The 11,571-nt window shown below is 40.3% G+C and overlaps 1 pseudogene; it reads right to left on the reverse strand.

Annotated features, from left to right (window-relative positions):
- Positions 1-4,458: 4,458 nt before the first annotated feature.
- LOC112259339 lies at positions 4,459-5,510 on the reverse strand (annotated as a pseudogene).
- Positions 5,511-11,571: the final 6,061 nt, after the last annotated feature.

Consider the following 11,571-nt stretch of genomic DNA (forward strand, 5'->3'; position numbering starts at 1 on the left):
AGCACTGGGGTGGCAGCATCATGTTGTGGGGGTGCTTTGCTGCAGGAGGGACTGGTGCGCTTCACAAAATAGATGGCAGCATGAAGAAGGAAAATGATGTGGATATATTGAAGCAACATCTCAAGACATCAGTCAGGAAGTTAAAGCTTGGTCGCAAATGGGTCTTCTAATTGGACAATGACCCCCCTATTTTGTAATCGGTATGGCAAAGTGGGTCGCGGACATGCTTTTAGCAGCCGTGTCTGAGCTCAGTTTGGCAGCTGCGCAAGTGGGAGGGAGATGCCCGTGTGCTTCGCGTTTTACCTCATATTTTTTCTGCAGTTTTATTGTAGATCACTCGGCAACCCACACGCTGAAGCGCTGTCGTTCAGCAGCAGATGATGCGCCGTCAGCCACTCACTCACCTGCCATCACTCAGCACTGTCATCAAATGAACTCAAGCTAGCCACCAGTTCTGACTGAACTCATACAGCGATATTTGATTTTATCTCTCTTGGTTTCATACAAACTTTGAAAAATAACGAGTGCCCACAATGGGTTTGGTGCAGGGAAGTGCTTTGGAATGAGTCTCTCAAAACTAACAAATTAAAACGAAACATCCTGACCAAACATCCACAGCATGACGGTAAACCCAGGGAGTTATTTCAGAACAGGGCACAATGATTCAGGAAACAGTGCTTCGACAGTAGAAAAGTAAGTCAGCTAGCAAGGCATTGTTGTCAGAAATAAGGGAGTACTATCGCTCATAGTACTATATGTGATTTTTGTCTTTCAAACATTCCCCTTGTACACAGCTAATAGCTAGCTAACGTTAGGCAAAGCAAGTTAGCTACTGTACTGATAGTGCAACCCTAAGTAACAGTACAGATGAAGATATAACATTCAGGCCTACTGTACATCTTACTGTAGAAATTACTGTTAAAAACAAGTTTAGGTTGGAACTGTTGCTGTTAAATTACAAGTAATATTTTTTATTCTGGAATAAACTGATTGAAGCAAGAAGCTTTTTGAGGCAAACACTCACAATTTTGGGTTGCTCATCAACAGCAGGAAGCTGTCTCCTGCATGACTGAGAAAGAAGCAGATGTTCTGTTCCAGTTTGGCACCACAATCATATGCGAGTCAGAATTCTCAAATCTAGCGTACTTAAAAAAACAAGTACAGAAACAGGGTTGCACTGTCAAAAAACTGAGCCCAGAATAGACATACTTGTTGATAACTTTAAACCAGCCACACACACCTCTCATTAGGACTGTGTGTGTGTGTGCGTTTTCTGGTCTTCATCTGTGTGATGTGATTAATCAGTTTATTCCAGTTCAAAATAAAATGTATATATTTTATTGTAATAGCAATAGTTCCAACCTAGACTTTTTTTCAACAATACTTTCTACAGTAAGATGTACAGAAGGCCTGAACATTTTTCATCTGTACAGTTTTTTTAATCAATTAGTATATTTGAGTTTAACCATAATATTTGTTGTAATATTTCTTCTGTCTTTTCTGGTGGATTAAACGGAAATTGCAAACAACTTTCTATGGCTTGTTTTAAAAATAGTGATATTTTGGAGATTATTTCATTTTCAAATAACCGAAAGTGAGAGACTAATCTGATTTTTTTTTAAATGCATATACATTTAACCTTTATTTAACTAGGCAAGTCAGTTAAGAACAAATTCTTATTTACAATGACGGCCAAACCCGGGCAACGCTGGGCCAATTGTTCGAACCAGGTACTGTAGTGACGCCTCTTGCACTGACATGCAGTGTCTTAGACCACTGTGCCACTCGAAGGGCAAAAGGCCATTCTTGAACACTGGGTGAGCCATTCTTACTAATCTGCTAGAGCACCAGTTTAGTTTTAAGTATAGCTTTTGTATGACTGAAGCCTTTAGAGAGAGGTCTAATGCTTTAATATTTAATAATGTCTGCCCTCCGAATTCATATTCATTATATAAATAGGCCTGTTTAATTTTGTCTGGCTTTCCATTCCATAAAATGTCATATATTTTGCTCATACAGTACCACTCAAAAGTTTGGACACACCTACAGTACTCATTCAATGGTTTTTCTTTATTTTTACTGTTTTCTACATTGTAGAATAATAGTGAAGACATCAAAACTATGAAATAACACATATGGAATCATGTAGTAACCAAAACATTTTTAAACAAATCAAAATATATTTCATATTTGAGATTCTTCAAAGTTGCCTCCCTTTGCCTTGATGACAGCTTTGCACTCTTGGCATTCTTTGGCACACTTCTTTGGTTACTACATGATTCCATGGAACATCCAGTCTGTATGAGCATGAATCAGAAAGATGGAAACACAGGTGTGTGTCATACAAATATGCATGTCATATCATCTATCTGATGATTCATTCTGTAACATTGTTATCCACCGCCTTGCTGAGAAATTATTATTCTAAGTACATTTCCATCAGAACAGCATTGATGCAAATGTGAATTCATAGCATAAGTCAATCAAAATGGCAATAACTAAACCTACATGTTTAAAATATGTATGGTCACATGATGTTAGGTGGTCAAAAACATACAATGGATTAACAATACTGTTGAGGTACTCACAGAACACATAGGCAGTAGGTGTTGGGCAAACTCTCACTGTCTCGGAGTAGATAACTCCCATCTCTCCCCACTGCACCCAGGATCATCTCAGTAGTGGCCTTGCTGATAGCCCCGTGGTAAACAGAAACATTCTCTATGATACTGAAGCTTGACATTTCTTTGAATAGCACTGACACACATTCAGTATGGTAGTATTTATGGTATGGTACCACCTACAGGAAATCATATCATTTCCTGAGAGGAAAGAAAAGATCACACAGCCTGTTGTCATATTAAAAGGGATACTTCACCCAAAGTACATATTGGGTTCCTTGCTCTGTAAGCAGTCAATGGACAAAGTATGACAGCAGTCCATGCTTTGGTTTAGTTTCCCTGGCAATTGTTAGCATTGTGGCACCAATCCCAATCAAGTCATGGGACCGATATTATAATTTTTTACACATCATGTTCAAATCATCCACTGTGACTTTGAGCTTTACAATCAATTTTAGATACTTTCAGATGATTTGGACATGATTCACGAAAAATCCTAATATCTGTCCCTTGACAGATACTGCCAGGGAAACTAAACCAAAGTATGGATCGCATTTTGTAATTTGGGTTAACTATCCCTTTAAGGTTATTCCACTGCAGGAAACAGTATTGAAGTATGAGTATTTAGACCTACATGTCACCTTAATTTGCATTGAACTTTTCTGTTTATTGTGATCTTCATATAATGTTCATATTAGGTGATAATATGATGGGTCTGGATGAGTTTTAATAACTAAAATAACAATTTGAAGCAAAAACTATGGAATTATAATCAAAGACAATTACGTTGCATCTGCGCTTCTCAAACCCAGCCACAGAGTGGCAGTAAAACAGAGCCTATATCAATGCTTGTTACTCAGTGTCTTCGTTGTCTCTATGATGGTTGCAAAAACAAATGTCAGGAGAAAAAAGAGGTTAGTTTTGATTGTATGGAAAAACAATGAAATGCATATTAAAATTGCTACACTGTGATACAAACTCTAGTCCCTGGCTTTCCCATGTTTGTTCAACTTGAGCATTGAATGGGGGTTTCGTTTTCACACCAAGAAGACAGCCAGACAGTTATATCATTATGAATCATTGTATTCTAATTAGGGCTGGCACAATCACTGTATAATCATTTAACTGACATTTATGGACAATAACTGTGAAAGAAAAATCTCCATAATCATCTTCATACATTCATTTTCAGAGGGGGAGGGTGAGGGGGATGCAACTTCATTTTCAAGTAGATATAGTTTACACAATAGAAATGTTCCATTTTTACATGAAGAGGAAAAGCTTCATACCCAAACGTTCAAAGTGGTCAAAACCCTTCGTTTTTGAGATGGGGGTCACCAAAGCTGTGTTATAATCTTCTTTTCAAAGATGCGTTATCATACATAACAAGGTCCCAAAAAATGTTTTATGACAAGAATCATGATAATTAATTATATAATCGTCACAGCCCTATGATATTCAAATGAAGAGTGTCTGGAAGACATAACTCATAGCGTATCCAGATAAGGGTTATACATTTGACACAATACAATGTTAATTATGGTTCAAGATAGACAAATTCTACAGTTTACAGTAAATGTTTGCATGTACCTATTCTTGCCGTTTAGAAGGCTCTGTGTTGATTGACATATATAGTTTTGTTATGTATATACAATAAAACAACATATACATCACATTATTTTAACTAGGACAAAAGCACATAGTTGTATATTTCACACACAGTTAATATCACACTGGCCTATGAATCTCAGAAAACATGGCCAGTTTATCCAGCACATATACTTTAGATGCCCTCTGTCCAGCCTACAGGGTGTGCCTGATTAGGAGTAGACGAGGGGGGGTCAATGTCCCCTGGAGACTAGGCCTGGGGGTGATCCTGGATGTCTGGGGTCAACTGTTACACATCTAACAGGAGTCCTCTCATAGTCCTGCCAGGTGATCCACTAGGGTCCCTACTGTGTTGTCCCAGAGTCTCCAGTGGCCCTGTATCTTTGATGTTGCTGGAGAAGGAGCTAAGCCTGGTCCTGATGGAGTCTCTCTTCTGACATAGCCTGGGGGCCTTCTCCTCATACAGCAGCCACAGCTGCTCCCAAAAGTGGATCCCCACAAAGCAGTAGAGTACAGGGTTGATGGCGCTGATGAAGAAGCCCAGGCAGACGGTGAAGGGCATCAGGGTGATGATGGCCTGGCGCACCCAACAGCTGTGCATCACCCCCAGGGTGCTCAGGACGTCCATGAAGGTCAGAAAGTGGAAGGGGAACCAGCAGACGAAGAAGACCAGCACCACAGCCACTACCATCTTCCTCACACGGTCCTTGTTGCTGGAGCTCTTTTCCAGGCCGGGCTGTGCCCCCAAGAGGTGCTTCCCGATGCAGCAGTAATAGCTGGCGATGACTGTGAAGGGTACCAAGAAGGCCAGGATGTTCTTTGTCAGGGCCAGGCCAGGGAACCAGTTTGTCTGGGTAGGTGGATATATGAGGGCTCATTCTGTGACCCCCAGGTCCTCCAGGTGGTAGGTGTCTCTGAAGGCCTTGGTAGGGATGGTCATGAGGCCAGCAATGGTCCAGATCACACAGCTGACCACTCGTGCCCGACACAGGTTCCTGCTGCACTGAGACTGGAGGGGATAGACAATGGCTCTGTAGCGGTCCACACTCATACAGGTGATGAAGTAAATGCTGGCGTAGACGTTCAGAGAGAGGAGGCTGCCACACAGCTTACACATCAGCCCACCAAACACCCAGTCAACGGAGTAGTAGACTGCCCAGAAAGGCAGGCTGATCAGGAACAACAGATCTGAGAGAGCCAAGTTTCCAATGTAGGTGTTGGCCACTGTTTTACGGTTGGACTTTTGACACAACATAACATAGCATTGTGAACAATCTGAAAGTATTGTACAGGTATGTAATATATTTATAATGAACAAAAATATAAAAATGCACATGCAATAATTTCAAAGATTTTACTGAGTTACAGTTCATATAAGGAAATAGTCAATTGAAATAAATTAATTAGGCTCTAATCTATGGATTTCACATGACTGGGCAGGGGTGCAGCCATAGGTGGGCCAGGGAGGGCATTGGCCCACCCACTGGGGAGCCAGGCCCAGCCAATCAGAATGAGTTTTCCCCCACAAAGGGGCTTTATTACAGACAGAAATACCCCCCAGCCCTCCCTCAGACGATCCCGCAGGTGAAGAAGCCGGGTATGAGACATCTGTAGCATTGTGTGGCAAAACTGCACATTTTAAAGTGGCCTTTTACTGTCCCCAGCACAAGGTGCACCTGTGTAATGATCATGCCCTTTAATCAACTTCTTGATATGCCACACCTAATCAGGTGGATGGTTTATCTTGGCAAAGGACAATGCTCACTAACAGGGATGTAAACACATTTTAGAGAAATAAGCTTTTTGTGCATATAGAACATTTCTGGGATTTTTCATTTCGGGTCATGAAACATGTGGTCAACACTTTACATGTTGCGTTTATAATTTTGTTTGGTGTATATTTATTACATTGTGTATATGTTTATGTATATGTATATATATATATATATATATATATATATATATATATATATATTTATTACATACCAAATACACTGAGTGTACAAAACATTAAGAACACCTTCATAATATTGAGTTGCCCACCCAATTGCCCACAGAACAGCCTCAATTCGCATGTTGACACCAACGCTTCCCACAGTCGTATTAAGTTGGCTGGATGTCCTCTGAGTGGTGGACCATTCTTGATACACACAGGAAACAGTTGAGGGTGAAAAACTCAGCAGTGTTGAGGTTCTTGACACACTCAAACCGGTGCGTCTGGCACTTACTACCATACCCTGTTCAAAGGCACTTAATTATTTTGTCTTGCCCATTCACCCATGTCTGAATTGTCTCAAGGAATAAAACTCCTTCTTTAACCTGTCACCTCCCCTTCATCTACACTGATTGAAGTGGATTTGACAAGTGACATCAATAAGGGATCAAAGCTTTAACCTGGTCAGTCATGGAAAGAGCAGGTGTTCCTAATGTTTTGTACACTTGGTGTGCGTTGCAGCTATAGTAATACAATTGGAGGGGATTTTGTAGCTGCAATTCATCACCAAATGTAAAATCTATTGTCACATTGGGTATAGAAAATCTAACGGTTGATCGTTTTCTTCTTTCCATACTTTTGCTGTCTTATGTATCATTTGTTTTTAAAATGTTGACAACCATGAATTAATGTTATATGTTATATAAGTAAGAGTGTGATCAAAACTTGTGTGACAACAAAGTCAGGCAATATGTCAAACTTGTGAAAGGAGTTCATAACAGAGTACAGTTCAGCTCTTGAAATGTAGAAAAAAGTTCAATATTCTCTGTAGGGTTATTTTCATATACTCTGCACTAATAATAAGAGGCTAATAACTTTCCCAGAGACATCATTTGTAATACTGATTAAATACAATTGTCCTAGTATCTCTGTAATTATATAATAATGTCACATTTGAATTATTCCCTTACTTTTTTTCCAAGATTATCACACACACTCTATTTTTCAATTGCCAAATAGATACATTTTGTGTGACATCAGAAAAAATGTCAAAGCCACTATAACATTCAAAAAAAGTTGTACCTTAAATCCTCTCCTGTTCAGTGAAAGTTAGTCCCATGATGTGTTTGTGCCTGAACACTGGCTGTATGAAGACTTGGTTCTATGGTTTTTATGTTCTGACTGGCCCATAGGGAGTCATCCATGTCGATGAACTGGGAACTTGACCACGTGCCAGCAATATGAGCCAGGCCAGGCATTCATCACTCCTCTATGTCCCACTCCCCTCTAAAAACAAGCAGACAGCTTGAGAGATTACATTACATGGTTTTAGTTTGGAATATCACCTCAAACACAGGTTCAGTCCAAAGTTATTCAATAAGAGTTCAAGAGAATCTTACTGGGGGTGCAGAGTGGGTGGTGAAGGTAACAAGCATGTGAGTTGAAAATCTCACACATTATATAAAACAACAGAGATGTTCTCCTCAATTTGCAACATACACAATAATGCATTTGCTGCTGATTTGATTTCCCTGAAAGAGGCCAATCCAGAATTGAACTGCCTGATAAAGGATGATGACAATATCAAACCATCTTGATTGCAATTTGTCTCAAGTCATATTGATTGCATCTCAAATCAAATCAACATTTTATTGGTCACATACACAAGGTTAGCAGATGTTAATGCGAGTGTAGCGAAATGCTTGTGCTTTTAGACCTTCCTGTGACATCGGGTGGTGTAGGTGTCCTGGAGGGCAGGTAGTTTTCCCCCGGTGATGCGTTGTGCAGACCTCACTACCCTCTGGAGAGTCTTGCGTTTGTGGGCGGAGCAGTTACTGTACCAGGCGGTGATACAGCCCGACAGGATGATCTCGATTGTGCATCTGTAAAGGTTTGTGAGTGTTTTGGTGACAAGCCAAATTTCTTCAGCCTCCTGAGGTTGAAGAGGCATTGTTTCTCATTATTCACCACGCTGTCTTTGTGGGAAGAACGCAACACCATCTTGAGAGTGTTATGGTGTCAGAAGCTAAATAAAAATTACAGAAATTACAGCTCTGAAATTACTGAAAATGAAGCATTATGATTATTTGATTTGTAACAATACACCAGAACCCTGTCAAGGGGAGCGGTGATTGGGCAAGGTGCTGCTAAACAAGATAATGTTGTACATGTCCGTAACTCCATGACACTGAGGTCCGGACTGGTAATAAAAATAAAATACAATAAAAAAAGACATTGTACACAATAAAGAAAATCAATTACGGGTCAACATTTATATTGCTCACAGTGTTTATCAAACCTCAGAACTGTCACGCCCTGGTCGAAGTATTTTGTGTTTATCTTAATTTATTTGGTCAGGCCAGGGTGTGGCATGGGTTTTTGTATGTGGTGTGTATGTATTGGGATTGTAGCTTAGTGGGGTGTTCTAGTTAAGTCTATGGCTGTCTGAAGTGGTTCTCAATCAGAGGCAGGTGTTTATCGTTGTCTCTGATTGGGAACCATATTTAGGCAGCCATATTATTTGAGTGTTTTGTGGGTGATTGTCCTTAGTGTCCTTGTTCCTGTCTCTGTGTTAGTTTACACAAGTATAGGCTGTTTCGGTTTTCACTACGTTCATTACGTTCTTTGTTTTGTAGTGTTTATAATTGATTCGTGTTTTACGTTTGTTTATTAAACATGGATCGAAATCTACACGCTGCATTTTGGTCTGACTCTCCTTCACCACAAGAGAACCGTTACAAGAACGCCTATATTGTTTATCTGACAGTTCTAATCCCGCCTGCCTCTTTCCGAACGAGCGGAATCATGAACAGTGGTTTGGTCGTTATGTTCGCCTGCGTCCCCTGGATTTGCCTTTTATCAGCACATGTAACACTCTCTCAAACAACGAACTACCCCAGCTCGCAGTTGGCTCTAGTCTAGAGACGCTGCCGATGTCATATCGAAACTTGACAGTTCATGCAGCTTTAGTATTCTGATCACAGGTCGTCTACTCTTGACACTTAGATGAGACTTCTGCTATCAGAATACAAAGATTGCATTGAAAAGTCGCTTTGTGGTCTGATTGTGTTCAGATCTGTTTGACCACTTCAGGTGGTGGTCAGGACTCCTCCCACAAGTCTCCAGAAAACGTGTCTTTTGGGATCAAGATGCACCTTGTCATTGTAATGTTGAAGGAAAAACGTGTGTCAAGCCCTCACCTTAGTATTCTTTGTTTTCTTTATTATTTTGGTTAGGTCAGGGTGTGACATGGGTGATTATATGTTTTTGTCCTGTCTAGGGCTTTTGTATGTTTATGGGGTTATAACCAGTCTAGGGGTTTTGTATGTCTATGGTTGCCTAGATTGGTTCTCAATTAGAGGCAGCTGTTTATTGTTGTCTCTGATTGGGAACCATATTTAGGCAGCCATATTCCTTGAGTATTTTGTGGGTGATTATCTATGGATGTTGCACAGTTGCACTCTGTGTTGATAGCGGTCACGGTCTTTTTGTTATTTTGTTTGTTTAGTGTACTTTGTTATTTCGTCTTACATTAAAATAATGTATTCACATCATGCTGCGCTTTGGTCCTCCAATCCTTAATACTCCTCCTCGTTAGAGGAGGAGGAAGAAGAGCGTGACAGTGTGAGGAACGTGTTTGCTCGCCTCATAAATGAACCCAGCGTACTAATATTTTGAATTTAAAACGTTGTTTGCTATCCCTTTAGGGTTGCTTGCTAGCTACAGAGGTTAGTCGGCTAGTTACCTACTGCCAGTTGTGTTATCATATTTTGCCTATTCCACCGTTTGTAGAATGCATGCTGGTATTTGAATATAGCACCGGGAATCTGGGCACAACTGTGGACACATGTAGGTGTTATTTTTCTCATGTAATTCTGAATGTGTCATGCGTCTACACCTACATTTAAATTTCTCCCACGCTATACAAAACAGTGGAATAGGCAAAATATGATAACACAAAAACAACTGGTGGCAGTAGCTAACTACTGTAGCTAACTAGCCAGCTAACCTCTGTAGCTAGCCAGTAAGCTAGCAGGCAATGCTAAAGGGATTGTAATCGAGTTAGCATAACTCTAGCCAGAGGTGGGACCAAGTAACTATTATTCAAGTCACAAGCAGGTCACAAGGTTCGAGTCTCAAGTCAACTACAAATCTGTCTATTTATTGAGGCTACCAGACAACTCTTTTCTTTTGTCTATATCATATTTTCAAAAGCCTATGTAATTGTAAAATAGGGTCCTTTTAGCCGTCATAACGGAATGAAAATTGGACATGAGTGGATTTATTTACAGGTCTTGGTGATCCAATAATGAAAGCACCATATAAAAAATATGCAAGTAGATTTACCAAATATACACAGGCAATAACCCAAAAGAAATAGCCTCTGTATCAAGCTTAACCTGCCCTATATGAATGAAAACAGGTAGATGGCAAGACTATACATCCTTTTGAGAAACCAAATTGAATCTGTCTAACTCACCAATCAGGCCCCGAGGACGAGTTGCCCAGGCCTACAGGAGCTCAAACAGGTAGGCCTACATAATAAGCACTTGGCCTCCAAGACCAGACAATTATCCAACTGGGAATTACAACCAAGGTACAGCCTGGGGTCCGCCCTGTAAAAGGCAATTTCCACATCCATTGTTACATTCGTCTTAAATCAGACCTAATGAATATTAATGATATTTCAACACCATACATGGAACAATAATTGTATCTTAGTCAACGTTCTGACTCCAAAGAGTGAAGCGCAGGCCACGTAGCCTATTTCTATGCACACTGAGGCACGCATGCTCCTATAACGCACAACCAGAATGACAGAGACATAGGACACAGATACACGGAACCTGACATAACCCGGGAAATATGAACAAAGGAAACAATACATTGAATTAAATAACAGAACTTCTACCTCATTAGTCTTGTGAACGTGCATGTGCACTATAAACATTGCGCCCACTCAGAGAAGGGTAAAAAATGGTTGGTTAAATAAAGATGTATAGTAGACCAATCAAAAAGGAAACCATGGAACAGAAATGTCTCCGTGTTGCAATAAACGATACGAGGATGGAATGATGAAATGCTAGCAATTATTCATATACATCATTGAGTTAATAAAGTTGTATACACACAAGGTATATATTTTGTTTTTTTGAGTAAGGCAGCTCCAAAGTGCAGGTGTTTCAACCTAGCTCAGTGCTTTCTGTGGTGGTGGTGGTGGTGGGGCGAGCCAGCAAAAAATAGGAGTATTGCGCCGTGATTGGCTCAGTGATCTGTCACTTACGGGGACACTACGTCATCTCAAAGTTCATGTCCTTAGTAAGGATAGACATCCAAAATTTCAGCCCTTTGGGTCCTGCCATAGAGTTATATTACAAGTGCCCTTCCAAGAAGGCTCAAGGTCATTGG

The sequence above is a fragment of the Oncorhynchus tshawytscha genome, linkage group LG09, assembly GCF_018296145.1.
Source record: "Oncorhynchus tshawytscha isolate Ot180627B linkage group LG09, Otsh_v2.0, whole genome shotgun sequence".
In the NCBI taxonomy this organism is placed as follows: Eukaryota; Metazoa; Chordata; class Actinopteri; order Salmoniformes; family Salmonidae; genus Oncorhynchus; species Oncorhynchus tshawytscha.